Source organism: Pholcus phalangioides, unplaced genomic scaffold (assembly GCF_987345545.1).
Source record: "Pholcus phalangioides strain wild (caught in Gottingen) unplaced genomic scaffold, Ppha-v1.0 ptg000042l_1, whole genome shotgun sequence".
NCBI lineage: Eukaryota > Metazoa > Arthropoda > Arachnida > Araneae > Pholcidae > Pholcus > Pholcus phalangioides.
Genome location: NW_028301628.1, coordinates 11,344,624 through 11,357,657, shown reverse-complemented (window position 1 = coordinate 11,357,657; position 13,034 = coordinate 11,344,624).

Here is a 13,034-nt window from a genome sequence, read left to right as displayed (position 1 = left end):
TGCAATTTCACATGGTATCTGAATATGGCCATCATGTGGAACATGTTTTGTTGCGTAATAATTGTAAAAGTGTTTAACAATTGTTAAAATTGTAAACGTTTGCATAAATGTTTCATTACTTAATAAAACACCCTCTGGTGGCAACGTGTACAACTATTTTTTTTCTTCTGTAACAAATTCCAATCACTTCATAAAGTCGTGCACACAATTTCAAAATTTTCTGATGACTTGTTTCGCCGGTAGGCTACTTTAAAATAGGGTGTTTTAATTATGGACGCCCTGTACATCAATTTTGTAAACTCTGTTTTTTTAATTAATTTAATTAAATAATTCGTTAATTATTAATTTTGGAATAATTTACATATAATGGGACACCTTACCACGTTTAATAATACTTGATGACAGCAAACTTATTTGGAAAATATTCAATTACAATGCTTTTGAATATTTTTTTTTTGAATTTCAACTGATTATTATGAGATATATTTTTCCAGATAAATTGATGGTGAGATGTTACACAGTTCCATATGACTGAAGCATTGCTATATGAACAAGAAAAACATTCAAAGCTACAATTGAAACAGATCGTCACATGCAGAGTACCAGAAATAAAAACAACAACCAATTCTTAAATCTTTCAATGCTCGGAATTTTAATGAGGAAGCACATTTGAAAGTCTCTAATGTAAATAAAAAGCTCAAATGGCATTCCATTATGTGATCAAATTCTCAGATAATTATTTTGAAGTGTAAAAGAATGAAACGTTTGTATAAGTTTCTCTTTGATATAGGCTTACGGTTACTTAACAAACCAAAATACACACGACTGAAGCCGGAGGAAAAAATGAGAGTTGCATGTAGTTGCAGTATTATATGAAATGACATGTAAATTTAAATTGAAAAACTGATTAAACTTTTTTTTTCTCTTCTTATTCGGCTTGCCTTCATTTCAAAAGCAGAATATAATTACTTCGATACTATAGTTGAGTCGAAAAATATCCAACAACGCGAAACGGAAGTATTACCGAAAAAGAAAACGGCTTTTGTTATTGACAACGCGGAATAGTGGGAGGTAGGAAAACCCTTTCAGCGGAAAAATATTCATATATTTTCCCGGTTTTCTTCGGTTTTCGTACCAAACTTCCACCTCCAAACCAACGTCATCCACATCTAATTATAATATCGGATTTCTTTAAAGTTTTGTCATCCGCTGTTTCTAAGATTTCGCCCTTTTTATTCACCATGTTATGCATATATATTTTTCCCACTTTTCTTTTCGCTATTTTTCTTATAAATAAGGGTTAGACGCGTATATGTATTTCGTTCAACTCTATTTTAAACCATGGATTCAAATATTGGATTTTATTTTCTTTATTTGCATTTTTTCAATCCCAGTTTTTCGTAAATTTGACTGTTTTGGAACCCGTTACATCTTACATTTATTTATTTATTTTTGGAAAGAAAGTATTTATTTCCTTGGGTTTCGTTTTATCGGTAAAAATGCAACATCTGAATCGGAATTTGTTTTTCCTTCTCTTCAAATACCGAAGCAGAGAGAAGAAGCTTTCAAATTTATCGACATTTTCTGATATTCTGCAAATACGAACTTGTTTATTTGACGATGATTAAAAAAAAAGCAAATTTTGTTGACGAGATCGGAAAAATCCCGTAGCATTCGAATCTGCTAAACGTATAGTAACTGTTCAATCTAAATATCGTGCGTTTCAAACTATATTATTCATGTTTGGATTTGTAAATAATATAGAATTTAATATCTGTTTTGCTTGTAACAAATTCAAATAAATTATCCATTCTAGAAACTACGTAATCTTAATAGCTGATAGCTTCAAAGATTCGAATCTTTTAAAATAATTTTTGTGTTACGAAATTCTTCTACGCATTGAAATGTTGTTAATATTTTATGTCCGAAAATTATGCCACTGTTCCGTTTTCGATATTAACTATTCATAAGAATTTCGTCAGTAGATAATCATGCTTAATTTTCGTCATACGATGTCTCCCGAAGAGGATTGAATAAATATATCGAGGAGAGATATGGATTACAAAATTCATACCTCGTAGAGGATTTTTTTCACCCAAAAGTAAATCAATTAATGTTTCACAATTACTTAAGATAAAGATGTTAAATTAAAAGCTACATTATTATTATACTTTATAGGCACTAATTTAAGATGTATTAAGCATAGTCCCGGTTTTATTCCCGTTAAAATAAGGAGAACAATTTTTTTACAAACTATTATACATTCGCATTTGAATGGAAAATAAATCAAATATTTAAAAGTAATATAAGAAATTATAAAACCAATTATATTCAATAAAAATTCACCAATATCAAAAAAAATATTATTTACAAAATATTTCCGAAACTTTAAAAACACTTGTGGTTTTTTTAGAAATTTTGAAAAGAAACGTGTAATTTACAATTAAAATTTTTATATGTATCTCTGCATTGTAAATGTTTTGTTTCCTACTATCAAAAAATACCTATGAGTATCAATTAGTTTCATTAATGAATTCAAACGTATTTAATTTCAATTTTATAATATTAGTAGTAGTGTTTTGTGCGTTTCTGGAGTGGTCCGTGTTCCACCCGTTGATAGTGCAATATATTGTCGGCGCCGCTTAAGCGGATATCAACGCTTCAGGCACATAATAACCGATTAAGCGAATAATCAGATTATGTGGGGGAACAGGTTTCATTTTCATATCATTTATATTGAGAAAAATACATTGTATTTATAAATATAATATTCGAGCAGAAATATATCGGAGCGGAATAAACTAAATGTCAGATTTTAAGTTTAACCACTTTACGATCAAGGACGTTATATTGCGTCCAAACGCCAGTGGAATAAATTCTAACAAATTCTCTGTGTTTTCTTCTCTCCCCCCACCATCGAGAAGATTTATTGTAACTCCATAAAATTTTTTCATGCTCGTTTTAGCTTTTCCCCTCACAGTGAATTTTTTTTACCCACATGTAATGTATCTACTATATACATGTACTACTATATAATGTATCCTACTATATAATACATGTAAGGGCAAACGAGAACAGAACACGTAGGGTGAGGGTGAAAAGAGACTCTAAAAAACTCTTCTCATCTATACCCCTTATTTGTTATCATATCGGGTACGATCATAAAATTTGTTATCATTATATCGGAGGTCTGACTATATTCATCACACACACTAGATTCATTTGGATTTTATTTTTTATATTCATTGAATTCTCCGATTACACTGGGTATTACGCATAATCACAGATAAAGGCGATAAAGGTAAATTCAAGTATTCGTCAAAATTACAAACGGCACTTGAGCATTTGTGCATGATTGCCCTTAAAAGTGAAAATGTTTTGATGTTTATCAAACTTACCTACAAGGCTTAAGTATTACATAAATTTTGGTAAAAGTGATACTTTTTTAGTATTTAACAAATTTACCAACGACGCTTGGGTATTATTCATATTCGCCATATTAGCCGATAAGATGATAAATTTATCAAACTTTCCTAACCAGACCATCGCCGCCGCTCTGTCTGAATGAAAAGATTTCAGCAGGAACATTAAACTTACCGAGAGTGAGTATGCGTAATAACAGGTTATTATGCATATTAGAACTGATTTGTCACATTTACCGTGATGTATTTATTTTTGTTGAGACAGGTCTCAGATTATTATTTTTAATAACACACGGGTATCTTATAAGATGAAATTATATAAAATTCGCATGTGCGTACAGTACCTGTTACACAGGTTGTTAATCTTATGTTTCACGACCCTTGTGGCTATAAAATGAAGGCCATGGACGCGATTTTTTAATATAAAATGTATAAATTTTATGTCATTTCAAAGCATAGTTTCCCAAACGTTTTGTTCCATCGCCCCCTTCTTCAGAATTTTTTCTCTTCCATCACCCCCCCCCCCAATGCAATCGAACCCATAGAATCCTATGTATACCCTATGTATAGCTTATGTATACCCTATGTATAGCTTATGTATACCCTATGTATAGCTTATGTATACCCTATGTATAGCTTATGTATAGCTTCTATCGTGCCCCCCGGAACATTCCATCGTCCCTCTGGGGGCATCAACGCCCACGTTGGGAATCACTGCTTTAAAGAATAATACAGTCAAACCACGTTAGTGCGTCACCCGGTTAACACGTCACCGCTTATTGGGTCACTTTTGGGAAATCCCAATTATCCTCAGGCAGGAATTGACACAGCTATGGCTTACTCCGTTTAACGAGTCACTCCGCTTACTAAGTCATATTTTCGCTCTCCCAAGAGTGACTCATTAACGAGGTTTGACTGTATTCAATATCCATATAAGTTCAAAATAATGAATAAACTGATTTTCATCAAAGTTTACGGGCCCACCTGGGATCCTTCCAAGCACCTCAAGGTGCCCATGTACTTCTATAATATGCCTAGGCAGTACTTCAAGAAAGTCACTAAATATTTTTGTTTCTGGTTATTAGTATAAAAGGTGGCCCAGAAATCTTAGACACGTACGAAAATACAGAAAATACTAACAAATCAACCAACCGGTATGAAAATACTTGAATACTTATTATGGCCTTGAGTGGTTTTTTTATAAAGTAAGAAAAACTCGAATTCCACTCACTGGTGGCGCTGGAAAACGAAAAACTCGACATAACACACACATGAAATGCAACACAAACAGTGCATAATTACTGTTCATGAAAATTACTCTTTTATTGAATTAATTTATTAAAAAGTTAATTAAAATATTAAAATATTCGATGCTATTTACACAGATTCCGCTAAAGCGTTGGAAGCACTCTATTTCAATGCCAATTTTATTCGGTTTCTCTGATAATACGTGTAATTTATTTGCTTCGTACCTCAAAAACAGACTGATTTTTGTATGTTATGGCTCATCTCTTAGTAACGGATTTTGTGCAACAACTTTATTGTTTCTCAAATTTATTAATTATCTCGCAGCTTTCTTTCATAATTGCTTATTATTTGCTGATGATTTTAAAATAATTAATCGCGTTGTAAATTTTGAATTTTGTTCTATTATTCTCTCAAGGTAAGTTAACATATATCTATCACTTTTATCCAGAATCATCTATATTTGAATATAAACAAATATTTTTTATGCATTTTACCTGCACGGAACAACCTATAGCATCAGGCCCGCCATTTAGGGTGGCCGTTGCCCTCCCGGCTTTTGAAAATACACTGAGAATGGTATATATACATATATACTTACATTGAGTACATGTGCTTTGCCCCCCCCCCCCCGGAAAAAGTTGAAATGACGGTCCTGTATAGCATACTCTTATTATATTGACACTCAAGCTTTACAAAGTAGATATTCTCCTCTGCTACTGATCTGAAGTACATTATACCTCTGATTTTAGCTTTCGTGAGCATATTCGGTGATTTTGTAGAGGCCTACCCTTCACCGATCTTTACATCTTTTTCACATCTTTTTTATATTGATTTGTGTATGTTTTTATTTATTCTATTCTATGTCTCTGCATTGCATTTTATCCGGTTCGATTTTATTGTTCTTACATTTCTCTGTTTTACCTTGCTGTAATTGGATAGTTTTCTGTAGCTTGGTGCTTTTAAATAAGTAAAAAAAATTGCGTTAAAACTATCAGATCTCAATATATATAAGCGTTCTTTTTAGCTCGGACCACATCTAAACGGGTGAATGGATGCTCATGTTGAAAATGCTAGTTTTATGTAACACAAACTGTTATTTAGAAGACACGAACGAATAAGGAAAATACACAAAAAATAATAAAAGTCCTAATGCATTTTAACACCAATGGGTGCCGTCTTCAGAGGAAAAATTTAACCACTAGTTTCTGTTATGGTAACAAACTGTTACCATAAAACTTGTAACAATACTGCAATTATGCAGTTTTTGTTGCATTTTATGTGTGTCTTGTCGAGTTTTTCGTTTTAGATCACCAACCGTGAGTTAAATTCAAACATTTTTTAAACACATCTTCAAAAAATAAAATATTAAAAAAAGAACTCTAGGCCATGATATGTATTTCAGTGCAAAACCGCAATTTCTCATGTCAATTGGTTGATTTGTTATTAATTTTTAAAATACGCCCAGGACTTCTTATCCACCCCTGTATATGTGATTCACACATGAGGGGAATGTTTTCTCATTAGAATTTAAATAATTTAACTATTCTATCCGAATGATAAATACTTATGATATCACTATTTTTTCATAGTTTTTAACAGACTACACAAACCAATCTGCCCACTTAATTATTGATTTGTCTGATTAATTATTAATTTGTTCAAATAATTAATGAAATATATTATTATGCATTCACTTGCCGAAGATTGGCTTTAACATTTGAAAAGTCTTTTAGAGAGTATTTAACAGTAACACCTTCAGTATTTGAAAAAAAGTATTTGTATTTTTCTATTTACATTTCTTAAATTGTCATTACAAAAATGATTATTTTCTAATTTTTTCAGGGGAATGTAATTCCAACTTTCCAAAATATATCGAAAGACTACCTAAACGGTATGAAATGGGACTCGGGTGAAGTTTCAATGACAAATTTAATCAATTTTTCCATCATAAAGATTGCCAAAAATACGTGGGTGTTAATGACGTGCTCTGAATTCTAAGAATACACAACTTCATTTCTATTTTATATAATCTTGTTCCTCGTTTTTTGCTGTTTCTTATTCGGAAATAAGATGCTGCTGATCGAATATCTTAATTGGATATTGTACCTTGTTCATCGAAATAATATTTATCAGTAAATTACGATGTAAAGTTAAGGAAATAACACTCTCTCAAGATCCTATTAATATTTCGAAGTTCGCAAATAGAAATCTCGTTAATACAACTTTTTCTCGGAAAATATTGTGTTGTATGATTATTTTATTAAGATCGCAAAATAATTATCACATGATATCTGAGATTGTTCTGATGCGTCTTTGTGGAAATTTCTCATTAAGGAACTCAATAAAACATGCCCCATCTTTCATTTCAAATACTTTACGGAATTCAACTCATCCATTCATTGAAATCATATTTCGATTTAAAGTAGGCTGTAATAAATTATTTCGACAATTACATATTGGAAAAAAAAGGTTTTAAATTTCTGAATTAACTAAAGACACGTTGTTTGCCATAAAAACTTTTTTTGCCATAAAATGCTTGCTAATTTCCCAGAACAGATTTTGAACAATTCAAATGCGATAAAACTCGCCAAATATTGTGTGATAGTGATCACGATGAACTTTTTTCTTAGTCTTTTATATAGTCTTATTCAAACAAAAATTTACTCAAACACCAACAGCTTCGAAAATCATCCTTTAATATATGAGCGTGGATGCGTGTGAGTTTGTGGGTGACCAAGAAATACGGCATATTTTATACATTTTCAAGTCAAAATAATGATAATATATATAACACATACTTCGTTTGGTAATGTACTAATGTGCTTTATTTTTGATTTTAGGCCTTTCACTTCTACACAGCCTTGCTTTTTTTTGTGTGCGATCAAAGCGTTTTATCTGTTTTCATTCCCCGTGTCCGTAAAACTCACCAACAAACAATTCACCGACATCAGTTCAACATGAGAGAATGAACGAGTGAATGAATGAAGTGAACACGTGAAATGATTAAGCGAGCAAAACCGGCCTATCAGTAGCTTGCTCTCGCTGACTCACTCACAAGGTCACCCAATCAATTACTTGGCTCATTCTGTCACTCACTAGGTCGCTTATTTTATATCACTCACTCACAAAGTTGCTCATTATATCACTCCCACACTCACTCAAAATGTCAGTCATTCGATTATTCTCTCGATTGGCCGGTCACTCACTTGATCTCAAGGGCGTTCACTTTGTTATTCACTCACTAGGTCACTCACTCTATCATGAACTCGCTAGGTTGCTCACTATGACATACACTCAAACACCTGTTCACTTACTTTGTCACTCACTCACTCACTAACTAGGTCGCTCACTCTAACTCGATTACTCACTAACTAGGTCGCTCACTCTAACTCGATTACTCACTAACTAGGTCGCTCACTCTAACTCGATTACTCACTAACTAGGTTGCTCATTCAGTCACAAACTCACCAGGTCGGTCGCTTTGCCGCACGTTCACTCATTGATTAGATCGCTCTCTAACCAGGTCGCTCATTCTGTCACACGCACTCTATCACCAGGTCACGCACTAGATTAATCACTAGGTCACTCGCTCACTAACTAGATCCCTATGTCTACCACTGGGCAACTCATTACTCATTCACTAGGTCACTCGCTCACTAACTAGATCCCTATGTCTACCACTGGGCAACTCATTACTCACTCACTAGGTCCCTTACTCTATCTTCAGGTGATTCACTCTGTCACTCGATCACTCAGTAGTTTGCTCACTCACCAACACTTACTATTCTGTAACTCGCTCCTTAACTACTGTATCATTAACTGATTCACTCACTCGGTCATTCCTCGCTCACTGACTGATGTCGGTGAACTTGCTAGCCAATGAATTTTCCGTCGGTGAATTTTCTTAGCGGTGAATTGCATGATGGTCAATTGTTGTCGGTGAAATATTGGCGGTGACCACTTTCATTTGATCATTTCTGTAACACCACGAGGATTTTCTACACGCGAGGGCTAATTAGACCGGGACTCACATTTTATTGCGATTCCGAACGCCAGCGTTCAGCATTTCTACTGCTTTATACTCACCTCGCTAAAACCGAACATTTTTAGCACATTTAACATCAGCTACTTTTTATAACAACACTGCTAAAGAACCATGTTCCCCAAGGTCTTCTTAACGGTTTTATGGTATATTTATTGGGGTTTTTGATTTTGAAACTGGTGTTGGTTTTGCTAAAATAGGCTCTAGTTTTTCAGATAATGCACACTCTCAACCTCCAATACAGTCTGCAGCCACTAACTTTTGTGTCGAATTTTTACTTTCAATTTTTTATTTATTTTCCCATTTTATTGAATATATTATTACATTTATATCATGATCATACACATCAGTAGTAATGATTTACTGATATTAAGTTTAATATTGATTTACATTTCGCAAACGTCGAATGCGATATGTATGTTTCTTACGTATTACTATTGAAATTTAATTTTCAGTTTATCTCAAGAACTAGGTCTAATCTGACAAAACCAATGCCAGATTCGGAACCAGTACCCCGAAATCGCTATAAAATGACAAAAATATATTTGTCAATAGTTTACTGCATATATTTATTAAGCACGGTTTCAATGCGATTTGAATTATTTTAAGAAATATTTGAGAGGCATATTCATTTTTGGGCATTATTTTTCATTTGTATAGTCAGATGGTAATGGAAATATGACCACTGGAAAGTCCTTTTCCAGTTACTATTTCTTTTCACTAATAGAAAGAATTCTCTACTTTTTTTTCTGCCCATATTCTTGTCAGCAGACAATACTGAGAAGCTTCAAGTGAAAAGATCTCTCCGTGAGTTTCTAGCACATTGTGATTCCTCTCTCTTTTATTTTTTTTTCAATCATCCTTTTCCTTATTTCGAATCCCGGACACGATAATCTCTAGGATTCTTTCTCCGGGTCCCACCGGAGATCAAACAGTTCTGAAACTCCTAAAGAGTTTGACGTTCGATCGGGCTGTTCGGAGAGTAGAGCATCGGAAAAAACAAGAAAGAACACACAGTTGCTCCGAGAAGATTTCTCCTCGTGGAACGTCCCCGAACGGATGGTTTCAGTGAGATATTCAATGACTTTTTTTTTACCTTAAGCGATGGAAAATCTCGAAATTTTCTTGTTTCAACATGCATTCAAGGTCCAAAGTATTCGTATGTATACAGAGTATCTTCTGCGTTATGTGACTACAAGAAAGAAAGCGGAATAAAAACATGAAAACTTGACAGAAATGTGAAAGCACAGAAAAAGAATAAGAATTCATCCGTATTTATATTTCTTATTGCAGTTGAACCTCTTGTGTACTCGAAATAAAGTTGGCGTAACCAATTTCGTATATGAGTAAAATAACTTTTTGGAGCTGGAAAGGGACTACGATAAGGTGCAGTAAATGTCTGATACAACGTAAACGTGTTCCACTACAAACGCCTACCACTTACATAAAAAAAAAGAAAAAAAAATGAATAATGGTGTACACTCATTACAAGTCTCTAATTATCTGTCTTATACGTAAAAGGGGGGTTTGCTGCCGTCTATGTACAAAATTTTTAAGAGAAAGTTTTTTTAAAAAACATTAAGTAGTAAAGATTATTGGATTCTGGATGCACGAATTTTAATTTTGTATTCTTGATTGTTCAGAGACAAGAAATGTTTCTGATATACATTAAGAGTGCGTGTCATAACGAGTATGCCTTAAAACACAAGCTCGCTGGTGTGAGTAATTAAAGCTACATGAAATAGTCGTTGATAGCGAGTTCAATATCGTGAACTTTCGCTATGACCTAGTGCTATTTTTTTCCCCTCTCTTCAAAAACCAAATAACACTTACCATCGCACAGGCTTCTTGTAAGAACTATTCTGAGGTACTTCTATCAAAAGAAATAGAAGCTTAAAAGTAATTTTTTTCACCTTTTTTGATATTTTTAGGCTATATCTACATATACACGGAGTATGCGATTTTTTTACCTTTGTTAATTCCATTAACTGCCATACCATAATCAACTTTAAGTGCCGGGCTTATTCAACCGTAACTGAACAATTTGTGTTAAAAAACCAAATTTTATATCCCATTTCGTTTTATCTTCTTTGAAATATGTGGGTGTTTTTCTTGAATGAGCTTGTATCTATATACGGTGCTAATTTCGCATGCTAATTTCTTCCACCTTCTATTTTATTCCGTATATGCAAGAAACGTAATCTTTGTCAAATCTGGAGATTAATTTCTTTCATTTTATTATAGTTCTTATCTAGATGAAAACTTTGTTTTCAGTAAAATTGCTATATTTTTATCGAACCCTCATTTTACCCTTTCACTACCAATTTAGAGCGATGCATGGAACAATGGGACATATATATATACAGGTCCAGGATGGTAATTCCAAATTTCAATGTTGGTTTTGTTTGCACATGTTGATACGTGTGAAGAAAGCCAACATAAAACTGATAATGTTTTTTATGTTTTTATCTTTTTCTCTTACTTTATTTTGATTTTTATTGCAAAATTCATTTATTGCACTTATCATGTGGTTTTAAAAATAATTAGTTGGTTGAATGAAGAGAAGAAAGATTATAAATTTTTCCATATTTATTAAACTTTCCAACTTTGTTAGGGAATTATGCATAATCGCAGGTAAAAGTAATAAATACATTGAAACTTAAACTTTCTTTATTGAGTGGTGATTAGGCATAACCACCGCACCAGTGTTAACTTTTACACAGTAACATATATATTTTAACATTAAAATTTATAGGCGCCAATTGTGACCGAAGCCAAACACCGTATAAATGTGAAAGTTGTATGAACGAGGTTCCACTGTACATCGTATCTCTCCATTAGCGGACAAATTTTTTGGTTCCATGGGTGTCCTTTATCGAGAGGTTCTATGTATAGCATTATAGGATATAACATGATAGGATTATAGAATTATAGGATAAATAAATGCTATAGCACAGCATATCATCTTATTTTAGAGTTCGCATGGCCGGTTTTGAAAAGTAAATTTCTCAATGAGAAACATTTTTCTTTGCAAATGTGGCATTTTACAGGGGCTTTAGTGAATTTTATTATGCCGCGAAATAGATCAAAGTAAACAAAATATTAACGTAAAACGAGGCTTACTGTGTCTACTGTGTCTTGAATGGCGATATCTGTCACTCGTTAATAACTATAAAACTATAACTTAAGTTATAACTCTCTCTTGTTATTTAAACTCTTATCAGTATTCTGACCCCTCTGGAAGTGAAGGTTTTGAGACTTCTTTTAGCAATTTCCATGCAGTTATTTGCATCTTAAACCTTTGAAGGGCGTTGGTTTCGCTGTGAAATAGCTAGTTCAAAATATTTTTACTCAGCTGGGCAGTGATTTACGGGTGGTCAATTTAGAAAAATATGTTTTCTCACACTGAAAAAGTTATTAGATTTTAGCACAAAACAGTTTTTTTAATTGACTTATAGGTGAACGAAATTTAAGTACAGAAAGATGAAAAATTTAGGTTTATCTCCAAAAAATGTGAAAAATTACCTGGACAAAATTTATAAATTTTCCAGCTACACTCTCAAATTATTTGCTAAAATCTTAAACCAAGATAAAAACTATTGGTAATTTTTTTCAACGTTATTGAGATTTTCCATCGAAAGACCACCGCTTACAAGCTAAGAAATGTGTCATTTTCTTGTTGCTAGGCTATATATGATATGATTTCAAGTAAGGAGACTGAATTATATGTTTTTATGGGGAAATTGGTGTCCTTCCCTTCTTTTGGAGGACAAAACGTAACAGCCACGTGCCAGTAAAATGCATATCATAAAGACGTGGCTTTTGTAATACCAAAGAGAAGTCCCACTGAACACTTACTATGTGCAGTACTTTGCAACTGTGCTTGTACATGTTTTTATGTTCGGTATTGGTTGGTACAAAATCGTAAGAATTAAAATCCAAATAAGTACTAGATTTGTCGTAATATTTTTATTAAACAAAAACATTTTGAACACTTCCATTTTTTTATTAGTATCTGCAAATGAAATGATAAATAGTTATCGGTATATTTATTCTGTTGATGTAATACTAACATCTTAAAATTCCATGAATATCATGGTGTACAGAGACGTTGGTTACGCCGCTGATCCATCAATCACTTCTCCTCTATTGGATGCAAAAATAATAATAATTCTCACCATATTTAAATTTCATAAGGCCCAGACCAAGTAATTTCATCAAATACTGTAGGAAATAAAAAAACGGCCCCATTCAAGCGATTAAAATACAGATTGCCGCAAAGGAGCATGTTTTATCCTCATTTATCTGACTATATAGTGTTC